Below are 23,289 nucleotides of genomic sequence, written 5' to 3'. Positions count from 1 at the left end.
GTTGGGTGCATATATATTTATAATTGTTATATCTTCTTCTTGGATTGATCACTTGATCATTATGTAGTGTCCTTCCTTATCTCTTGTAACATTCTTTATTTTCAAGTCTACTTTATCTGATATGAGTATTGCTACTCCAGCTTTCTTTTGATTTCCATTTGAATGGAATATCTTTTTCCATCACCTTGCTTTCAGTCTGTATGTGTCCCTAGGTCTGAAGTTGGTCATTTGTAGACATCATATATATGGGTCTTCTTTTTGTATCCATTCAGCGAGCCTGCATCTTTTGGTTGGAGCATTTAATCCATTCATATTTAAGTTAATCATCGATAAGTATGTTCCTATTACCATTTTCTTAATTGTTTTGGGTTTGTTTTTGCAGGTCCTTTTCTTCTCTTGTGTTTCCCACTTAGAGAAGTTCCCTTAGCATTTGTTGTAGAGCTGGTTTCGTGGTGCTGAATTCTCTTAACTTTTGCTTGTCTGTAAAGCTTTTGATTTCTCCGTCGAATCTGAATGAGATCCTTGCCGGGTGTAGTAATCTTGGTTGTAGGTTGTTCCGTTTCATCACTTTAAATATGTCATACCACTCCCTTCCTGCTTGTAGAGTTTCTGCTGAGAAATCATCTGTTAACCTTATGGGAGTTCCCTTGTATGTTATTTGTCATTTTTCCCTTGCTGCTTTCAATAATTTTTCTTTGTCTTTAATTTTTGCCAGTTTGATTACTCTGTGTCTTGGCATGTCTTGGCATATTCCATTCAAACATGTCTTGGCATGTTTTTCCTTGGGTTTATCCTGTATGGGACTCTGACTTCCTGGACTTGGGTGGCTATTCCTTTCCCATGTTAGGGAAGTTTTCGACTATAATCTCTTCATATATTTTCTCGGGTCTTCTCTCTCTCTCTTTCTTCTCCTTCTGGGACCCCTATAATGTGAATGTTGTTGCGTTTAATGTTGTCCCAGAGGTCTCTTAGGCTGTCTTCCTTTCTTTTCATTTTTTTTTCTTTATGCTGTTCCACAGCCCTGAATTCCACCATTCTGTCTTCCCGGTCACTTATCCATTCTTCTGCCTCAGTTATTCTGCTATTGATTCCTTCTAGTGTAGTTTTCATTTCAGCTATTGTATTGTTCCTCTCTGTTTGTTTGTTCTTTAATTCTTCTAGGTCTTTGTGAAACATTTCTTGCATCTTCTCGATCTTTGCCTCCATTCTTTTTCCGAGGTCCTGGGTCATCTTCACTATCATTATTCTGAATTCTTTTTCTGTAAGGTTGCCTATCTCCACTTCATTTAGTTGTTTTTCTGGGGTTTTATCTTGTTCTTTCATCTGGTACATAGCCCTCTGCCTTTTCATCTTGTCTGTCTTTCTGTGAATGTGGTTTTTGTTCCACAGGCTGCAGGATTGTAGTTCTTCTTGCTTCTGCTGTCTGCCCTCTGGTGGATGAGGCTATCTAAGAGGCTTGTGCAAGTTTACTAATGGGAGGGACTGGTGGTGGGTACAGCTCTGATTACTCAATTTTGAAGATAAGGGAACTTAGGCCCAGGTAGGTTAAACAATCTGCCCAATTGCATATAGCTAATTAATAGTGGAGAAATTGTTCTCCAGAATCTATATTTGTAAAACTATGCCATACTGAATTGCTAAATACTATTTTTTATGATGCAAGTGGCTGAAACTACTAGGTACTAAAGTGATTTTCATATTTAAAAACTCCTCCTATACCTAATATTCCCCCAGACTACTCCATACCCTCAAACATAAAGCAGCCCTATTTTTATTACAAATTAAATCTCTTGGAATGTTATCTGGTACCCTTCATTTAACAGCAATTACATTTTTCATAGGTTTGCATTAAATAATGTATTAATGAACAGTGTTATAAATGTTCTGTCATTATGATCTGCAATTATAATGTCCCCTGGAGGCTTGTGCTAATGATAATAACTAAATTACTGACACCTTTAGAATCACCGTGGCTTTCAAATACTGGGCCTGTTATGGAATTTCAGTATGGTCAATATTAACTTCAGCTGTCACAAGATCAAAATTCCTCATGAATAAACGCTGTTCAACTCATTTTAAAATATATTCCAAACATCTGTTTCCAAATTAAAATAGAAATCTATTTTCAAAGGCAGCAGTAAAATGTGCAAGCATATTAATACAGGGTAAACTTTATTTTCATCAGTTGCACCTGTAGCATTTATTACATTGGATTAGAACTGTAAAAACACAGTGGCCACTTTGGAATCTCTAATAAATTTGTTAATTACTGCCCTAAAATATCCCCTTGATATTGCTAACATGTCATTAAGATACATATATCTTTAACAAAAATAGTGATATCTAAAATTTGTATAGTACTTTTCACGGTTGAAATCGCTTTCATATAAACTCTCAAATACATTTTAGTGTAGATTAACTTAATATCATTTTAGAAATTGAGAAATAGAGGCTGAGAAATAAAAAACTCAGAAGGCATGGTAGAGGTGATACACAGAAAGTTCTTTTGACTCTAAGTGCCGCATTCTTGTCATTGCCTGATAGAGGAAGGTACCTGCCAAAGACTTTCAAGGGAGGAATTACTCAGAGTCAAAGTTGTATGGAGAAGGGAATCATCCCAAAGAATGCCAGATGAGATCTGTGTGGCCTTTTAAGACCTTTACCACTATCAATACAGAGAAACCTCCACTGACCCAAATGCACATAAAACCTGCAAGTGAAAATATTTAAGCTAATTTTGGGATGGACTCTTTATTGGAGATGGAACTTGGATCCTGAAAGAGGAGATCTGGGTTATTGATCAAGGGAGGGGAGTGGCATATAAAATGGTGTCAGGGATGCTCTAGTTACCTACTATGCAACAAACCACCACATAACACAGTGGTTAAAGTCACAGCAGTCTTTTATTTAGATCATCCATCAGCAGTTAGGACAGATGGCTCCTTTCTGCTCCATGTGATGTTATCTGAGTGTCTGGAAGGTTGGGCTCAGAATCCTCTGAAGAACTCTGGCTACCTGATTGGTCTTTAGCTAGGACTCTCAACAAGAACACATCTCCTCACAGCATGATAGCTGGGTTTTGAGAAGCAACCATCCCAAGGAATAGCGGTGAAAGCTGTGTGACCTTCTAAGATCTTGTAAGACTGTTAAGATCCAGCCTCAGAAGTGATGCAGTGTCACTTCCGCCATCTTCTATTTTTAGCCTCTGTGTGTTGAGTCTCTAAGCCTTGCCCATATTTCTGTGGAGAGTAGACTCACTTTTGATCACAGAAGTAAATACATGGACAGATGTATTTTAAAACCATCACAAGCTTTTATTTTTTTTAATTTTTAAAAAGTTTTTATTGGAGTATAGTTGATTTACAACATTGTGTTCATTTCAGGTGTACAGCAAAGTGAATCAGTTATACATATACATATATCTACTCTTTTGTAGATTCTTTTCCCATATAGGTCATTACAGAGTATTGAGTAGAGTTCCCTGTGCTATACAGTAGGTCCTTATTAGTTATCTATTTTATATATAGTAGTGTGTATATGTCAATCTCAATATCCCAATTTATCCCTCTCCTCTTCTCCCCCTGGTAACTGTAAGTTTGTTTTCTACATCTGTGACTCTATTTCTATTTTGTAAATAAGTCCATTGTACCATTTTTTTAGATTCCACATATAAGTGATATCATATTACATTTGTTTTTCTCTGTCTGACTTACTTCACTCAGTATGGCAATCTCCAGGTCCATCCATGTTGCTGCAAATGGCATTATTTTGTTCTTTTTATGGCTTAGTAATATTTCATTGAATATATGTATCTTCTTTATCCATTCCTCTGTCGTAAAACTATTACAAGCTTTTAAAGGACTAATTTGAAAATATCACAACATGAAATAATGTAATAAAATCATGTACAGAAACTGTGTGCTTAATTTTCTCCCATTTATATGAAAGTGGGAGAAAATAATATATATGTATATTTGCCTATTTCCCCAAACACATTTCTTGGAGCTTAGTAAATATTTGTTTAATGAATGAATACTGAATGTGTCCAAATTAGACTCATCTCTGTCATTTATCCTTGTTGGTCTGTCAAGGAGGAATAAGGAGTTAACAGCAAACAGTCTTCTGTTCATGGAATCTCAGTGAGATGGACACTGAGAGACAGGCCTTTTGAGGAGGGAAAGGACATTTTTGAAGAGGTGTTTGGGGGAGGGTGTAGAATATATACATGTGGGGATGTCTTTAGTCCCTCAGGTTTTGTAGTGGCGTCAGGTTCTAAGGGAAGGAAAAAGAAAAGCTGAGACGTGAGTGAGTAATAAGGAGAGAGAAAAGTTGTAAAGGGTGTTGGGTGGGAGGGATTGGTCACTGCCTGCTCTGTGATATGGAAGAGTGGAAAGCCATGTGGCTGTTTTCTAAGAAGTAAAAGTAGTCAGATAAGTCAATTCAAGAGAAGTTCTATCAGGCCCCACTGTGGCATGGTTTACATTTATTTCAGCATAAGATCAAGTCTGGCAACAAGCAGGGCCAGACTTGGTAAGATCAATGCCTGAAGCCAAGAGAGGTCAAGATCAATGCCTGAAGTGCTTTGAACATCAACTCTTCCCAATGACTTGGTCAATAGTGCCCCAACTTAAGGTCATGCTGTTATCATGGGCTTGTGGAGCTTAAGGCTTCTTTTTATTTAGCAAACACTTATATACAATCATGTGTCAGACACAGTTCTGATGTCATTTAACAAACATCCATTCATTTAAACCTCATGACGTTATGAGGAAGGTACCATTATTTTCACTCCCATTTTACAGATAAGGAAACTGAGGCACAGGGATCCTACAGGCAGCACGAGGCAGAACAGGGATTCAGTGCCAGAGTCCTCCCTCCCTTTGCAGACGACCTTGTTCATATAGGTTAGGTCAGAGTGCTCTGAAGCCACTATTTGACCCCTATGCCATGCTCACGCTCAGGCACTGAACTCACTCAAGGCTTCATTGAAATTATGAACCCTAAATTTCAGGAAGAATAATGAAAGGGGACCCCAGTAGTAATAACATCAGCACCTTCTGATACATCTCCTCTTCAAGAGAGAAGTCAAGAGGCTCTACATGACCATCTCTTTGATTAAAGGCAGATACCAGGCTAGAAGCCAATTTATTTAATAGGGTCCCTATTTTATTAAAGTTCCAACCATATTGACTTTATTTTCCCTTTCAACTGCCTATCTTAGTGAGAAAAGAATATAATGAGAAATCTGACTGTTCCCAATTTTGAACATTCCTCCTAACACTGGGGGAATTGAAATCTGGAATCAGTCTCTCTCAGTCCAGCTAGTAAGTTTATCACACCCTAGCATGGGAAGTGATTGTTAATTTGTCTCTCTTTTTGCCTTTATTGTAAGGAAGATATTTTTTTTTTCTTTCAGAGTGATTCACAGGGCTTGTAATTAGGCATGCTGATGAGAATATCTCTAATAGCATGCAGAAGATTGCCTTCTGAACAAGAGATGAATGAAGGTGGCATCCCGCGGTTTCTTCTAGGAAGATGCAGAGGCAGAAACCCCCCACGGGGCTTTTTTAGGAAACGCCTCTCCTTGGAAATGGACCCCTCCTCTCCTTTGAATAGGGTCCTTCCTCAAGCCAGAACAGACCCACCTCGTCACACAGTGTGACAGTTACTAGATATAAGGAAGAAAACAGCAGGAGTTGCAAGAATCCATTCCAAGATAAATAATCCTAACATGCTGGTGACTTACGATAAAGATTAACTGTTCTACCACTCACCTAGGAAATATCTACCTGTTGGGAAGCCGCTCCTTTCCAATATATTAAGGATTAATTGCTTGCTGTGCGGTTGTTATTAGCCAGGATAAATATTCCACTTACAATACAGAGGTCCCCAGACACACTGAAAATACGGAATGGAATGCGGCAGAATGGACTGATAACAAATAAGGTATTTTTTCACCTGCTACTTTTTAAGATTTTAGGTGAAACACTCTCCTTGTAATTTTCCATGGTTCTTGCCCCTCTCCTTTGTGTCTTCCTATGCGTTGAGTCCTTCTGGCTCTTCCGTTTCTACTCCACCCTTGTATGCTGTGTGATACGTGTATAATGCTAATATGTAGCTATAGAGATATATAAAATAAGTCTCTTTTTGTTTTAATCTCTGGATCTTTGACTCTCCCACTCCCATGATTTTAGCTCCATCTTATACAATCATTACTCCTGAATCCCTGTCTCCCGTATAAACTATTCATCAGACATCATACCTGCATGTGATGTCACATCCATCTAGCAGCATCCCAGATAACAATAATAACAATATAAGCCACATTCTCATAGTGTTATCATGCCGTTGCTTTTAAATGAGGCTTTTAAAGATCAAGTAACTTGGTAACAAATAAATGACTAAGCGTGAACTTGAATCCAGGTTCATCCGACCCAAAATCTTTGCATTGAACCACTCAACAAAACTACTTGTAACCCTGGATTATTGACTATCAGAACGAGTCTCTTTATCCACTTTGAGACCCTTGAGTATTTTCTGTTCAATTGTACTGTGATCATCTTGTAAATCTCTCAGGCTATTGAGAGACTAAGTTTATATCTTAATAGACAAGCTATCTCCCACTCCAGACTAAGCAGTATCCCTTTTATGGGCTCATGCACAGCAAAAACACTAATCCTAGCCATCTGCTTCTTAAAGCAAAGAATTTTTTATTTTTTAAAACAAAATGCTAATCACTATGATAGGACATCCACACACTCATGGAAATGGAGCCCCAGTTTGCCATTGTGGCACAAGTGTTAGTTGTCCAACACGTGTCATCTAAAATACAGCCAAGACAGTGAATTCAAAGGCTAATGTCCCAGTGGTAAAATTACGTACATATTTATGGCACCTGACCCCAGAAAATTTGATAGTATGTTGAGGTTTGTTTTGTGGTTTCTTCAGGACTTATGAGCTGTCATGCAAAGGACACCTGCTCACTTCCATGTCAGAATGGCCGAATAGGGTGTACAGATTCTCCATCCATACTAGCAAGGGTGGATTGTTAGAGTCAGCTGTTGATAGGACTTCAGGCAATAAGGGATATCCAAACTTGTCTGTTTCAACTACACTTGGACCTATGAGGTGAGATCTTAAATCTTAACTGTATCTTCCAAGCAATTTATAAATATAGGAGGAATCCCTTTTCTTTCTCTTTTGTTGAGACATCTCAGCAATGGCCGGTTCCTTGTTAGAAAGGGTCATATTTACCAGCACTTAGTATAGAGTCTTCAAGACATACTGTCTAAAACATCAAGTATGGCATATGCCAAGATTTTGGATGTGCTTGCAGGTAAGCAGTGAGCATCTGAAATAGGCATCAATTACTAAGAAAGTTATCTTTCTGTTACACCTCCATTTAACCTTGAACATGTTTTCCTTTGTACTAATCTCCTTGTGCTATTGGGTGTTTATGTGTCTAATTTATGAGACTATCTCATTGGGAAGGAAGAATTAGTATTATTCAACTTTGCAATCCCATAATAGGATAGAATGTTTCTGTAACTGCTAATATATTTACTCAAAAATTAAAGGCTTAAAACAATGACAATATGTATTTTACTCAGAGATCTGCAAGTCAGGTAAGGCTTGGGGAGAATAGATCACCTCTGCATATTTCAGCACCATCTAAGGTGACTCACATTCTGGAGTCATGTGAAGGCTCACTCACTCACTCACATGTCTGCCAGTTGATGCTATTAGTTGAGACCTGAGATGGGACTGCATCGACTCTTGGCCTCTCCATGTGGTTTGGGCTTCCTCACAATATGGTGGCTGAATTTTAAGGGCTGTTGCCTTGAGAGAGAATGGGTCAGGCACAAGCTATATTAACTTTTATGACCTAATCTCAAAAGTGACACAGAGTCACTCCCGTCACATAATATTCATGAGAACCTAGATGGAATGTTGTTCCATGCCCAAATTCAAGGGGAGGCGATACAGACCTCATCATTTAATGGAGGAGTGTCAACATCACTTCGTTGGAAGAACATTTGGCATGAAATCTATTGTCTAGATCATCTTTGTATATTGCAGTCTGCCACACACAGTATCTGGTATATACAATGTTTTCTAAATGTCTGTTAGAAAGAATGAAAGAAGGAAGAAAAGGAGGGATGTAGAAAGAATAACCTACAGTTTATATCTGACATTCACCTCCCACTCTCTTAATTTCCATACCAACTAAGTCCTGTACATCCTTATAACTCCTAAATATTTGCCACAGCTATGCCCAAACATGGACATCATCTTGATTATTAAATCTTTTCTGGACTATCCCAGCAGTACTCTCTTTGTATTCCTTGCCTCCAGCTTTCACCCCTACTTTCCTCCTAAGCATAATCTATAATACCACTAGAAGATTTTTCTATAAAATATAAAGTTGCTTGTGGCAAATATTTAAATTTTCTTCAGTCCTTCACTGCTGTTCATGCAATAAACCCAAACATATATGGACTGTGATAAACTGATTTATGCTAAGTTTACTGCACCCTTTCCTTCCCTTGTAGGATGTTTTTGACATTGCAGTTATGCCACATTTACTTCAATTAAATTCAGGGATCTGGTGAAAGGGGGTTAGCATTGCTTACGTCCATCCTTTCCTGTAGTTGAAAGACCATCCTTAGAACATGACCTTGTACCCAAGCACCTCCATATTGCTTTGCTTTCCCTTTCTTCTTTTTCTTTCAATCTCACCAGTTCCTTCAGATGAAGGTACTAATTACCTGAAAAAGCCTATTGCCAGGGCTCTGTCTCTTTAGGAAACAGGACATCAGTAAAGAAGGCAGGTGCATCCCAAGAATGGAGCAGAGGATTTTGCTGTGAAGAGTCACTTACTGGCCTCTCCACATGGCAAATCTAGTCATTGAAACAGGGTTCAGATGTGCTTCTTTGACCTTTTCTTCACATAAGATCACATCTTCCAGCATTTAGACAGCGCTTGGCCCGCTTGCGCAGCCTTGGCTGGGGGAAGGCAGTGCCTGCTGACGAAACATTCATCCGCTCTGTGGGGGGCCACAGCCCGCACACTCGGAGCAGTTTCTGTGGAGCTGCATCTTCTCCCCATGCTGTGTGCTTCTTCATTCTGTTGTTGCCAGAAATAACAAAAGCATTTATGAGATTGAAAATATCCAAGAAATTGTTTTTTGAGGAAAAGCTCTCTTCTCTCTCTCTCTTTTCGTATCAAAGTGCCCTGAGAGAAGAACAAAACCAACACTCAATATGAGTTTGCAGAATCACTTTCCTGGAAATATTTGTTTTCAACATAGTGTTTCCGATGAGTATTTGGCCTAAAGCCCAGGTCATCCTGTTGATAAATACGAGTGCTTAGGCATTGTGTGTTTTTTAGAAACACTCAGTATGAATTCAAACAGCGGGCCCTCACACTCATCTCAGAATCCTTGAAGATCAGAGGTGGAAGATACCTGAGTTTATTTATACGATGCCAACCCATTCTAAAAACTGAAGTAGGGAGGCCCCATATAGGACAGTATGGGCATGCAATGATCTCAGACTTGAAATCCAGACTTTTTTCAAGCCTCTGGTACTGCATTTGTCATGCATTCATTTGTTCATTCATTCATTTATTCATTCAACCATTCAACATTCACCGACTACCGACTCTTTGCTGAGCGTTTTGAGATGACGTGATAGCTATCTCCTACTGATTTGCTCGCCATGAGCCACGCTTATTTCTAAGTGTGTAAAATTCACTCAGTCTCTACAACAACCTTATAAGCTCAATGCAAATATCTGCCTCCCTTTTACAGATCAAGAAAATGGAGTTCAGATAGCTTCAGTAACTTGCCGAAGACCACATGGTGGGTGAATTGTGTATCTAGAAGCAGTCCCAGCTGTGTGACTCCATGGCTAAAACACAGCACATGACTGCCCTGTCAAAATTGCTCACGTTTTGGTAGAGAAAACATACAAACAATACAACAAGAAGTCATATAAGGGCAGAAATAGCATGGAGAATGACAAATACAATTTATTTTTCCTCATTTTAAGAGTGAGCGATTTAAAGTTAAAAGAGTGAGCCAATATAGCTGCTTTCAACCTACCAATTTAATGTTGGAAAGTATGCACAGAACTTCTTCTCATTTATTCTGAGGCACGGTCTAGTTATGTTTTCCCTGTGTATATACATTTCTGCAATCATTTTAGTACCTTTTTTTATAACTAAAATATATGTTATAAATGTTCAAAAATCCTTATCCAAACCAATTTTCTCTCAGGAAACATAAGTATGTACTAAGTTAGACATAGAGAGGGTTATAGTGGTAAGACTTTACCTGTCGTAGATTGTGCACGTAAACCTAGTATAAGCTTAGCAGCTCTGCACTGAGCAGTGACTGTGCGTTAGGCTCTTCATCTATGTTCTCTGCTTTGGCATGACATTATAAGACAGGTGATTTGACCTCCTTTTAACTAAAAGAGATCAGAGATTCAGAAATATTGTTCAACGAGCCTAATGGACGTAGAAAATCCAGAATTTTAATCCAGTTTCCTGGCCCCAATCCACCTTTTTTTCCAACTATGCCATGCTGCCTCATTAAAAAAAAAAAAAAAAAAAAAGTCTGAGACATTTGTTATCTGTTCAAATTGTGTTGCCTCCCATGCCTTTATCCACCTACTTCAGAATAGCCTCATACAGAGTAAATAGTGAAATCAGCTTTAGGATCCCAACACATTTAAAAGAGATAAGTCCTCATATAATCAGATCATGGCATATGTGTACAAAGTTCACATTTTTAAATCATATTTGGTTTTTAAAAGTCATAGTGAAAAGATAATTTAATTGGCTTATGTTCTCTGAGCTGTCAGAATGCTTTAAGTATCTTTATCTTCCTGAATAACACAGATCCGTGGTAGAGAACTGACTTTATTGCAGTCCTAAAACTCATCAAGCACTCCGCTTGACACTAACTTGAAGTGTGTCATCACATATTTAAAATATATGGGTTGTTATCCTAATTTTAGAGATGGGAGAGCTGAGACACACAAGAAAACAAGGTCACATCCCAGGGCCACATGATTGTGAAGTACAGATCCATCTGACCCCAAGATTTTTTTGTTTTGAAGTATAGTTGATTTACAATATTGTGTTAGTTTCAGGTGTACAGCAAAGTGATTCCGTTCTACATGTATATTTTTTTCTGATTCTTTTCCACTATAGGTTATATATTGAATATAGTTCCCTGTGCTATACAGTAAATCCTTCTTGCTTATCTATTTTATATACAGTGGTGTGTATCTGTTAATCCCGTACTCCTAATTTATCCCTCCACGCATCAGACCCCAAGATTAAACTGTAACAAACATCCCCTCATGGAAGAGACCAGATTATCATATTGTTTCACAGTTTTGGATGCTACTAATAGTTGTGTGATTTTCTTCTAAAAAAAAATCCTAAATTCCCATGTGTGTGCATTTGTGTGCACATGTATGTGTGTATGATGGGGTGGGTGGCTGGGTGTTTAAGCTATTGAACGGTTTTAGGGGACACATAAAGATAAAGGGTGAACAACAGTCCCTCTATGAAGTGTTTGCTATTTTTTAAACTTGTATTTAGTTACTTAAAACTTTTACCGTGGCAAATGTAGAGAACATTTAAATAGCTGTGGCTACAATGTGAACTATATTCTACAGTCACAGCCATAAGCTTCAGAAAACTTGATAAGGGCAGCTGAGAAGGTGTGAGCATTCCACTAATGTTAGCTGATATTTCTACTTTGGCTTTTGACAGACACCCCCCAGATTCAGTATACAAATTAGTAATTTAGTGAACATTCACTCATTTTTAGCATCCCATAAAGTGAGGGCACCCTTATTTCCATCACACCAAGTCTTCAGTAGAGTTCTAACGCTGCTCTTCTACTTGTTTTCCAGGCCCAGGAAAGAAAAACAAGTTTAAGGAACTGGAGAGGAACCCCAGCACTTGCTTAGCATCAAAGCCGTGGCCAACACAGCAGTGAAGAAAAGTCCGTGCTCGTACCCACGTATTCACCCTGGCTGATGACAGCGTTGGAGCAGGCAAGGAGGTGAGGGGAAACGTGTGTAGCTGGAAGGGGAGCCTGAGACTCGAGAGGAGAGTGATGTCTTATCAGGGTACATAGTCAGGGCCTGACAGGTCTGTGCAGTGAAAAAGCGTTTACTGAGCATTTGCGCCAGGTAGCCACCTCATGGTGCATTTGCTGCATCTGCATTTTGACTATTTGAGGGTTATCTGTTTTTCCACCACACTTCAGGCTCCTTGAGGGTAGAGATCAGTTTCTTTTTTTTGCTCATATTATATCATCAGTGACTATCACATAGCCTGGTGCATAATAAATGCCCAGTATGTTTGTGATAACTAAATGCATGAATGGATGAATAGATGGATGGATGGACAGATAAATGGATGCGTGGACTACAGGTAGCTTTCCCTGATGAAGGAGTCTGGGTAGTCATTTGCTACAGTTTTTGTGGACAGGATTTTCTACTTATGGTGACTTTGACTTTGAGGTAGGGATGGTCTCTGTGCCTCAGTTTACTTCTCTGTCAGTGTTGAGTAATAAAAAATCTTATGTCCTTTTTATAATTGGTTTTGTCAAATGCTAAAATAACTGCATTTAATATTTACATCGGGAGGCACATGGTAGAGATGATGTTCCTCAAGTGACCTCTATGATATAGATGACAATACAAATATAAATGAAGATATTGCCACTGAGTGCAAGGCACTTACAGTCTAGTTGGTGGGTAGAGAAACAGGAGTTCAAGTAAATAATGATGTAAAACAAACAAAGATGTATTCAGGGCTGTATGGTTTGGAGGTGAGATTTGGACGTGCTGACATGTAGTTTTAATTGATGCTGTATCTCTGCTCCCTTTCTCTGGGGTGAAGCCACTGTGACTGGTTTTCTTGGTTATATAAACATGTGAGGTATTTCATATAAACTGTGGTTCTTAGATGGTAAAATTGGAGGTCAGACCTCTCCCCCCATCTTGAAAGAGAAATTCGTACTCGCACTAATTTTCATTTTCTCTGGATACCAAGTCTCCTCACTCCGATCCAGTGGGACTGGCCACATCCCTTTATTTCCATGGCTTCTAGGAGAAGCATGGGAAAGAAAATGAATCTTGGCCATGGATGTTCAGAGTTATAAAGCTCTGATTGAAAAACGTAGGGTGAGGAGGACCAATGAAAAGCAGAGTGTCAGGAGAGACAGCATGCCCAGGAGAGAAAAGAGCACTGGAAGTGAGTTAGAGTCTAGGCACAGAGAGCCACGGTTGGAGGGCCTGAAGGGGGAGGAAATCATGAGCAGGGAGTGTGGCCGGACATTAACCTACCTAAGCCTAACCCCAGTCCATCTCGTTTAATCCTCTGCATGCCGTGGGCTCTATCCCAAAGGACCCTGGCGTGACTTATTTAACATGTCTGGTAAATTGGTAAAATTCTTAATAGGCAGCCCTGCTCTACTACAGCACCTACACCTTGGCCCTTCTCCCACACGTCTGCATGAGAGAATGGGAAGAAAGCAGAGACACCTGCCTACCGAAGAGGAGATAGGTGTAGGTGGACCCATGGACCCAGGAGGACAGAGCAGACCGTGGTTATGTCACTGAAAGGATTAATTGACTTGCAGGGGCATTGGCATGGGAGTGGGCAGAGGGGAAATTGGTGAGTTGGACATAGTACGACTATACATGCAGTGTTCTAGTAGAAGTGGCGGCAAGCTGGGTCAGCGGGAGAAGGAGGTTGAACAAGCAGGAAATTGGGAGCAACCGCAGTAGGGCTGCAGCCAGCTGTAACGTTCTAGTTGTATATGAAACAGTTTCTCCCATGAACTCGGGGTCTTTGGGTAGGGAAAATTTTTAAATGATTCTCATCAGCACCCACAAACTGGTGTTACTGAGGAGCCATGAGGATTGCGAGTCTAATACTGTGCTGTGACGGGTGCTAAAGTGCACCACATGCGCACCAAGTGTCCTGCCAGCCGTTCGTGCTGCTCCCAGTAGGGCAGGAGATGACACTTGAGCTGGCCTTGAAGGACACTCGCAGGATGTAGCCTCTGATTCCACAGCCTCTGCTCATCCCAGAGACCTCTGAACTCCTCAGCCTCGTACAAAACGTTAATGATGGTTGGCTAGTTTGAGCAATAGCAGTTCTCTGAGCAAATCAAATTGACTCAAGTCTTCGTCATTTCGCTGGGGAGCGTTCAGGCACTGTGGAATAATTCGGCTATCTGTCTGCATCCAATGTTGCATTACCAAAGAAAATCATTTCTTCATCTGGACACAGGAAGTTCAAGGCTGATTGCAGACAGGACCTATCTGTGAATGCAGCTTCCCTTTGCTTGCCCTGGTGATTGAATAGTACATGAAACTCCACGATATGTGGAATCCAGGATGCATCTTTCATGCTGAAACCTCAAAAAAAGAAAAATAATGATAATACTGCCCTTGTGTCATATCCCTTTCCATGAGTTCCCCCAGTAATTTGTTTTGGGAAATGGTCTTTTGTTGTGAGATTACCCATACCACCCCACGCCGAAATCAGAAATTCATCCAATAGCAATGTCATTCAAATCACTTTCACTACTGTCCTTTGTAGTGTAACCTAGGCAGGGTCACCTAGTCATTAAGCACGCTCATTTTGGAGCCAGAGACTCTCAGGGTTCAAATTCCAGCTTCTCTGCTTATCAACTGAATGCTCCCTGGTAAATTACTTAACCCGTCTACACCTCAGTTTCCTCCCCAATAAAAAGGGGATCATAGTAGCATCCATCTCAGATGATTGTCTTGAGGATTAATTGCAAAATATTTCTAAAGCTCAACAAATGTTAGCTGTAGCAGATTCATTTCTGAGCTACTAGAGGCTCTGTAGAATTCCTGGTTGGTGCAACCTCAAATCTTTTATCTTCTCTGAAATCCTCCCTTACCCTGACCTATTCCTAAATCAATCATATTAGAAAATGGATCACACTAATACTTCACTATGCCAAAGAATATGTCTATTAAAGCTCTTAAAACCACGATAATTAAGATGATTCTAATAGCGACATTACAACAAAAACGGGCTGGAAATTCTGTGTAAAACAGTCACATCTAACATTCGTGGGTGATTATATGCTCTGTGCTAATTGCTTTACCTACATCATATGTAATCCTTCCCCAAATTCTATACAATGGGAGTTAATGATTATTCACATTTTATGAAAATAAAAAGTAAGGATCATAGATAGCAATTAGGTAACTGACTGCACATCTCAGCCCTGGCAAGTGCCAGGACCTGACTGAATTAGCTTGGTGGACTCTGGTACCTCTGATCTTAATCTAATTACTCCATACCCTCATCTATCACCCTGTGCTGCACTCATTAATTTGAAATGCTGTGTCTCCCTGTAGATTGTGCATAGAAGCTGCATTCTTTCTCATTTCTCCTGTACCCTTGTGCAAAACCCAGCTCTTTTTAACATTATTACAATGTTAACAATGTCCTTTACAACTACTTATGGCTAACATTCCGTGACTTGCTCCACTTTGCCTAGTTGTTGAATGACTAAATGTCATTTGGCGTTTCATTCTACTCTTTGTCTTCATCCTAACCCTTCCCTTTAACTCAAATCTGGTCATATCAAGGCTCTGCTGAAAACTCAATGGCTCCTCATTTTTCTTGAGGTACAGGCCAAATTCTTACCTTGGCTTGCAAGCTGTGCAAGATCCAGCCCTGCTGAGCCTTCCATAGCATGTGACGTGATGTTCTCTCTTCTTCTCCACACTTCACCCATCTTGATTTTGTTTTTCTTTCTAAAATGAGCCTTGATGTGTCAAATTATAAAGACACTAATGTAAGACTCCTCTGCCTGAGTTTTCCTTCCTTCCCTTTTGGCACAGATTATGCAATTATTCCTAAAGATCTAAAGTCAGTTGACATTTCCTAGCAGGAGACTTTCTGGAACTCCATGATTAGATCAACCACTGCTTTGTGTATCTTCATGATGCCCTACACCTCACCTTCATAACACCCGTCACAATCTGTCTGTCCCATCAGGCTTAAAGCACTCTGAGAGCAAGGACCAGATCTTTTAATATCTAATCACCATAATAGAACATGAAAATGATTCATTTTGACTAAAAATATTAATGTGCATAAAAGGCCTTCAGTTCACTATCATTAAAAATCTTCACGGTATCTTCACTATAATAGAGAAGATGGGATTTCATGATTTCACGCACACACACACACACACACACACACACACACATACTAGGGTATTTCCCAAATAATAGAGATTTTTCTAACTAATTTCTCTTTCTAAGCAGTTTTCAGTCAACCAGATACAAAATTGAAGTCAGGAAGATGATGGGACCACTCGGGACATCAGTGTCCTGAGGTATCCTCAGGGGTTGTATCTTCTGTTCTTTACCATCTCCTACTGTATGACCCCACTGTGTCTATTTAACCTCATCACAGTTGTGCTTTCAACCATTATAAAGCACCACCCCACTCTGCTTCTGACGTGCTGGCTTGTGTACTGCTCACCTCGCTCCCGGATCCCATGCTTATCTGGGCTTTTGCTTATTCCATCCCTGCCTATTGTCCTCCCTTTCATTCTCGTTACCCCTTTAAGGGCGCCATTTAAAGAGCATAGATTTGGAGTCAGACAGTGTTCAAATGGGAATGTCACTGCTGGTTCTGGAAGGATGCTGAAGGATTGGAGATGAGAACTGGTTATAACAGGCACTGAGTAAATATTACTCCTCCACCGTACTCCATTATTCAGGAACTAGATAAGACCAGCTTCTCCAGGAAACCTTTCTGATTGTACCCATCCAGATAGACTCTCCACTTCCATATTCCACCACTACTGGCTGTCGGCCCTGTGCATTCTTAGTCTCATTCCCTAGGAGGGTTCTACAACTATTTCACATGTGTATGTCTGGTCCTTCAAATAGATTGCTCGCACCCAAGGGCAGAAAACTTGTCGCCTGCTAACTTCTTTATTCTCATCCACAGAGCCTATTAATATGTTAAGTGAATATTATAGCAGCTTAACTTGTACAGAATGAAACTTATATCATCTGGCATATATCAGCTGTCCAGTATTGTGTGAGGGTATTAAGTATACCATTTCATTAATCCCTGTGATAAAGATATTAGCTTCTGTGGAAAACTGACTTCAGCTTACTGAATAAGCACCCAGTGGTTTTGGTAATAAACAACTTTGGCTTAAAGGAAGTATCCATATGGGGGAAAAGATTCTGTTAATGTATTCATTTTAATCCTATCATGGCATGATTACATTAACACACCTAAATCATTTTATTACTGACTAACGCATGCAGGCATAAACATATTGGACAAAATTTTTAATGATGGGAAAATATCAAGATATAATATTAATTGAAAATAGGAGGATAAAATATGTACTGTGATGTCAGTTCTGTATCATGTGAAATTATAAATTATATACTACGAGGGAAGTCATTAAATAGTAACAGAGACTGACTCTAAATGTGATTTTCAATTTTATTTTTAAATATTTTTACATTCATTAGCGTTATTTTCAATCCATATAATAAATGCCTATTACTTTTATAATCAGAAGATTTCAGAATTTTTTATTATATAAAAGTGAGACCAAGCTGTTATAAACTTATATTACAAATTCTGACTAAAATACAATAGTCTCTATGTAAATTAGAAATATATTCATTTATTACTTAGCTTTTTTTAATTAAAAGTTTTTACTGAGCGTCTATTATGTATTAATGGTGCATAGTACAGTTTAATAGGTATGGAGAAAATGATAGTAAAAATTCACCATGTATCTGCCCTTAGACTAGTGGCTAAAAAAGACAAGTGTAAGTCTGAAAATATATGAAAATTGAATCAATACAGGCTATTAGTCAGAGGTCTCCAGAAAAAGAGAACCAATAACATATATCTATAAAGAGATCTATTATAGGGTACTGGCTCACAGGATCATGGAGGCTGAGAAGGTATACCATCTGCTCTTTGCAAGCTGTAGACCCAAGAAAGTCGGTGGTGTAGTTTGTAGTCTTGAGAGCCAGATAGATGATGGTGTAGAGTCCAGGTGTAGATTCTGGAAGTCTGAGAACCAGGACTGCTTTGGACGAATGAGGATGGATGCCAAGTCAAGTAGAGAAAGAGAGACTCCTTCTTCTCTCCACCTTTTTGTTCCGTTCATACCCTCAGCAGACTGGGTGATGGCCCCCACACTGGGGAGGGCCACCGTTCCGCTCAGTGTCACCCATTCAGATGCTTGTCTCATCAAAACACCCTCTTTTACACACCCAGACTTAACGTTTAACCAAATATCTGGGCATCCATAGCCCACTCAAGTTGACTCATAAAATTAACCGTTGCATATAGTAAACACAAGTTGATAATGGGAGTCAGAAAATCTTTCCAAGAATATGATGAGTGAAATGAGATGTAAAGGATCATACATGTTATGTGAGTAAAAAAGAAGAGAAAGAGTGTGAGTGTGTGTGTGTGCTGGTGTGGTGGGTGGTATACATGTTGGGGGTCTACGTATGTAATGTGTGTTGGTGTGTGATTGTATTGGCACGTGTGTGGAGGAGGTTGGCGGGGATTCAGCTGTAACTATATTCATAGACAGGACAATTCAGGGAGGTAGATCTTGAGGGGAACTGAACTCAGAACTTTGGAAATCAGCTTGCCCTTAAGAGTTAAACCACACATTTTTTTTCTCTGATCACAGCAGAGATCATTAAGGTCACTGACATACACACATGCACACATGTGTATGCATATGCATACACATACATGCAATGATTCTGAGATGAGCAAGATTTGGCTACTTCCCTTTTTTATTAATTTCTTAAAAATAAAGTAGAGGAGTCATGCAAACACCATCCATGGAGAAGGCTTCTCAGACTCAAGGATGTGTCATTTGCTCTGTCAGATTTAACATTGTAATAAAATAACAGTGAAAACTATCATTGTTTTAGTATTATAAATGCACACTTATTGTACTTATTTCTTTATACATACATTATCTCATTTATTTTCACACAAACCTCTGGGGTATATGCTATGCTTATCCTGCTTCTAAGTAATGGAATGGAAGCTTAATCTAGAGTTTTGTCCCCTTAGCCCTAGACACACGTTAGCCTCCCTTAATTCAGCTTGTCTTGCTTGCACTTCATTGAATATCTTGTTTCATTCTTTGTGCTTTATCATCCCAGCAAGGCTCTAGGAAATATGGTCATTGATCCCCCATACACATAATGTTCTACTGTTGCATGTATGTTACCAGTCAGGATTCTACTGAGGGAAAAATTATACAGTAAAAAGAGTAAAGGGCTTGACTTAAGAAGTCTTTGTTTCAAGGGCCTATTCTGTCACCTACTGACTGTGAGTTCTTAAGCAAGTGGCAAAGTTCTCTAAACTTTGCTCCCATCAGACTCAAATGGGTTTGGAAAATAACTTGCATATCAGTGGTAAAACATATTTTAGAATTATTATTAAACAAATATTCCCTCCTTCCACTCCCATCTCCAGGACCCTCTGCATTAGCCTTCCAAGGCTGCCATAGGAAATACCACAAACTGGGTGACTTAAAAAACATAAATTTATCTTCTCACACATCTGGAGGCTAGAGGGCCAAGATCAAGGTTCTGGCAGGTTCTCTTCTTGTGAGATCACCCTCCTTGGCTAGCAGACATCTGCCTTCTCCCTATGTCCTCATATGACTTTTTCCTCTGTAAGAGCACACTCCTGGGGTCTCTTCTGCTTTTTATAAGGACATCGATCTTATTGGATTAGGGCTCACCCTTAGGACTTTATTTAGCCTTAGTTACCTCCTTAACGGCCCTGTTTCCGAACACAGTCACGCTGGGGAGAAGGGCTTCAACATACGGATTTGAAGGGAGCACAGTTCAGCCCATTCAAACCTACCTCCCAACTCAGGTCAGACATGGCACTTACAGTAACCTCATGGCAGGTAGAACATACTTCCTTATCTCTCGATTTGGGGCTCAGCTATGTGAGCTGCTTTAAATGGCATATTAACAATGTGAGGTAAGCAGAGACTTAAGAGTTACTCATACATTAGACTTGTTCTTCTGAGGTTCTGCCATAGCATGAGAAGGACCTTCCCTGAGTATCTTTCTTGATCCAGCAGAATGAATAACCACAGGACAGAGAAACCTCACCTGGCCCACGGCCCTCAGCCAGGTGTAGGGTACCCTAATTTGCCTGCAGAACTGTGAGTGTGGTGATACGTGCTTTGTGCTCATGTTGACCATGCAGTTGACCATGCGGCACCGTTGTGGTGTCCTAACCTGTACGGCATCCACTCCCTTACGCCCTCATTCATTAATTCAGCAACAACCTAAAATGCTGTCATATTCCACTTAGGCCAACAGTGTCAGGTTCAGAAAACTGGCCAAGTTCAGCCAGCTAGTAGATTATGGAAACATATTTGAGAGACTAACCCTTGCCAGAGAAATCACCTCACTGGAGCAGCTGCTCTCAACTCACTGAAAGAGAAAGAGATGTACTGCTGCCAGATCTGTTAAAAATGACAATTTACTCATTGAAAAAACACTTATTAAGTACAAATAATGATTTGGGTGATGTGAAGAGCCTCTGGTGGCAACCAGACATCCTAACCTTTAGATGCAGTGATGTTACTATTCCTGAGGGTCTGTAAAGATCCTGAATTTATTCACTCATGATAAGAATGGGTAGGACAAACAGGGACCACTTTATATTGAGAAATCTGTACCCCATGATGTTAAGTCAGTCTCAATATTTAAAAGAAAAAGGGGTCAGACACTACATAATGATCCATGGATCAATCCAAGTAGAAGATAAAACAATTGTAAATATTTATGCACCCAACATAGGAGTACCTCAATACATAAGGCAAATGCTAACAGCCATAAAATGGGAAATCGACGGTAACACAATCATAGTAGGGGACTTTAACACCCCACTTTCACCAATGGATAGATCAACCAAAATGAAAATAAATAAGGAAACACAAGCTTTAAATGATACATTAAACAAGATGGACTTAATTGGTATTTATAGGACATTCCATCCAAAAACAACAAAATACACTTTTTTCTCAAGTGCTCGTGGAACATTCTCCAGGATAGATCATATCTTGGGTCACAAATCAAGCCTTGATAAATTTAAGAAAATTGAAATCGTATCAGGTATCTTTTCTGACCACAATGCTTTGAGACTAGATATCAATTAAAGGAAAAAATCTGTCAAAAATACAAACACATGGAGGCTAAACAATACACTACTAAATAACCAAGAGATCACTGAGGAAATCAAAGAAGAAATCAAAAAATACTTAGAAAAAAATGACAGTGAAGACACGACAACACAAAACCTATGGGATGCAGTCAAAGCAGTTCTAAGAGGGAAGTTTATAGCAATAGAATCCTACCTCAAGAAACAAGAAACATCTCAAATAAACAACCTAACCTTACACCTAAAGCAATTAGAGAAAGAAGAACAAAAATTCCCCAAAGTTAGCAGAAAGAAAGAAATCATAAAGATCAGATCAGAAATAAATGAAAAAGAAATGAGGGAAACAGTAGCAAAGATCAAGAAAACTAAAAGATGGTTCTTTGAGAACATAAACAAAATTGGTAAACCATTAGCCCGAATCATCAAGAAAACAAGGGAGAAGACTCAAATCAACAGAATTAGAAATGAAAAAGGAGAAATACAACTGACACTGCAGAAATACAAAGGATCATGAGAGATTACTACAAGCAACTATATGGGAATAAAGTGGACAACCTGGAAGAAATGGACAAATTCTTTGAAAAGCAAAACCTTCTGAGACTGAACCAGGAAGAAATAGAAAATATAAACAGACCAATCACAAGCACTGAAATTAAGACTGATTAAAAACCTTCCAACAAACAAAAGCCCAGGACCAGATGGCTTCACGGGCGAATTCTATCAAACATTTAGAGAAAAAGGATCATACACCATGATCAAGTGGGGTTTATCCCAGGAATGCATGGATTCTTCAATCAACGCAAATCATCCAATGTGATACACCATATTAACAAGTTGAAGGAAACAAACCATATGATCATCTCAATAGATGCAGAAAAAGCTTTTGACAAAATTCAACACCGATTTATGATAAAAACCCTGCAGAAAGTAGACATAGAGAGAACTTACCTCAAGATAATAAGGGCCATATATGACAAACGCACAGCCAACATCATTCTCAATGGTGAAAAACTGAAATCGTTACCTCTAAGATCAAGAGGAAGACAAGCTTGCCCACTCTCACCACTATTATTCAACATAGTTTTGGAAGTTTTAGCCACAGCAATCGGAAAAGAAAAAGAAATAAAAGGAATGCAAATTGAAAAGAAGAAGTAAAGCTGTCACTGTTTGCAGATGACATGATACTCTACATAGAGAATCCTAAAGATGCTACCGGAAATCTACTAGAGCTAATCAATGAATTTGGTAAAGTAGCAGGATACAAAATTAATGCACGGAAATCTCTGGCATTCCTATACACTAATGATAAAAAGTATGAAAGAGAAATTAAGGAAACACTCCCATTTACCATTGCAACAAAAAGAATAAAATACCTAGGAATAAACCTACCTGAAGAGAAAATAGACCTGTATGCAGAAAACTATAAGAAACTGATGAAAGAAATTAAAGATGATACAAACAGATGGAGAGATATAGCATGTTCTTGGATTGGAAGAATCAACATTGTGAAAATGTCTATACTACCCAAAGCAATCTACAGATTCAATGCAGTCCCTATCAAACTACCAAATTTATTTATTTTTTGCGGTACGCGGGCCTCTCACTGTTGTGGCCTCTCCCATTGCGAAGCACAGGCTCCGGACGCACAGCCTCAGCGGCCACGGCTCACAGGCCCAGCCGCTCCGCGGCATGTGGGATCTTCCCAGACCGGGTCACGAACCCGTGTCCCCTGCATCGGCAGGCAGACTGTCAACCACTGCGCCACCAGGGAAGCCCGGTCACCTTATTTTTGATAAAGGATGTAAGACTACACAATGGAGAAAAGACAGCCTCTTCAATAAGTGGTGCTGGGAAAACTGGACAGCTACACGTAAAAGAATGAAATTAGAACACTCCCTAACAACACACACAAAAATAAACTCAAAATGGATTAAAGACCTAAATGGAAGGCCAGACACTATCAAACTCTCAGAGGAAAACATAGGCAGAACACTCTA

The 23,289-nt window shown here is 39.4% G+C and overlaps 1 long non-coding RNA gene across 1 annotated transcript in view; it reads left to right on the top strand.

Annotated features, from left to right (window-relative positions):
• Nucleotides 1–23,289, top strand: part of LOC129392837 (uncharacterized) — a 580,523-nt gene that overhangs the window by 333,620 nt on the left and 223,614 nt on the right. The window contains exon 4 of the long non-coding RNA XR_008619476.1: nucleotides 11,935–12,086. This is a non-coding gene — a long non-coding RNA (uncharacterized lncRNA). The remainder of the gene's footprint in view (nucleotides 1–11,934; nucleotides 12,087–23,289) is intronic.

This window comes from Physeter macrocephalus, chromosome 15, assembly GCF_002837175.3.
Source record: "Physeter macrocephalus isolate SW-GA chromosome 15, ASM283717v5, whole genome shotgun sequence".
NCBI lineage: Eukaryota > Metazoa > Chordata > Mammalia > Artiodactyla > Physeteridae > Physeter > Physeter macrocephalus.
Note: the sequence above shows the minus strand (reverse complement) of the source record. Positions and strands in the feature narration are given on the sequence as shown.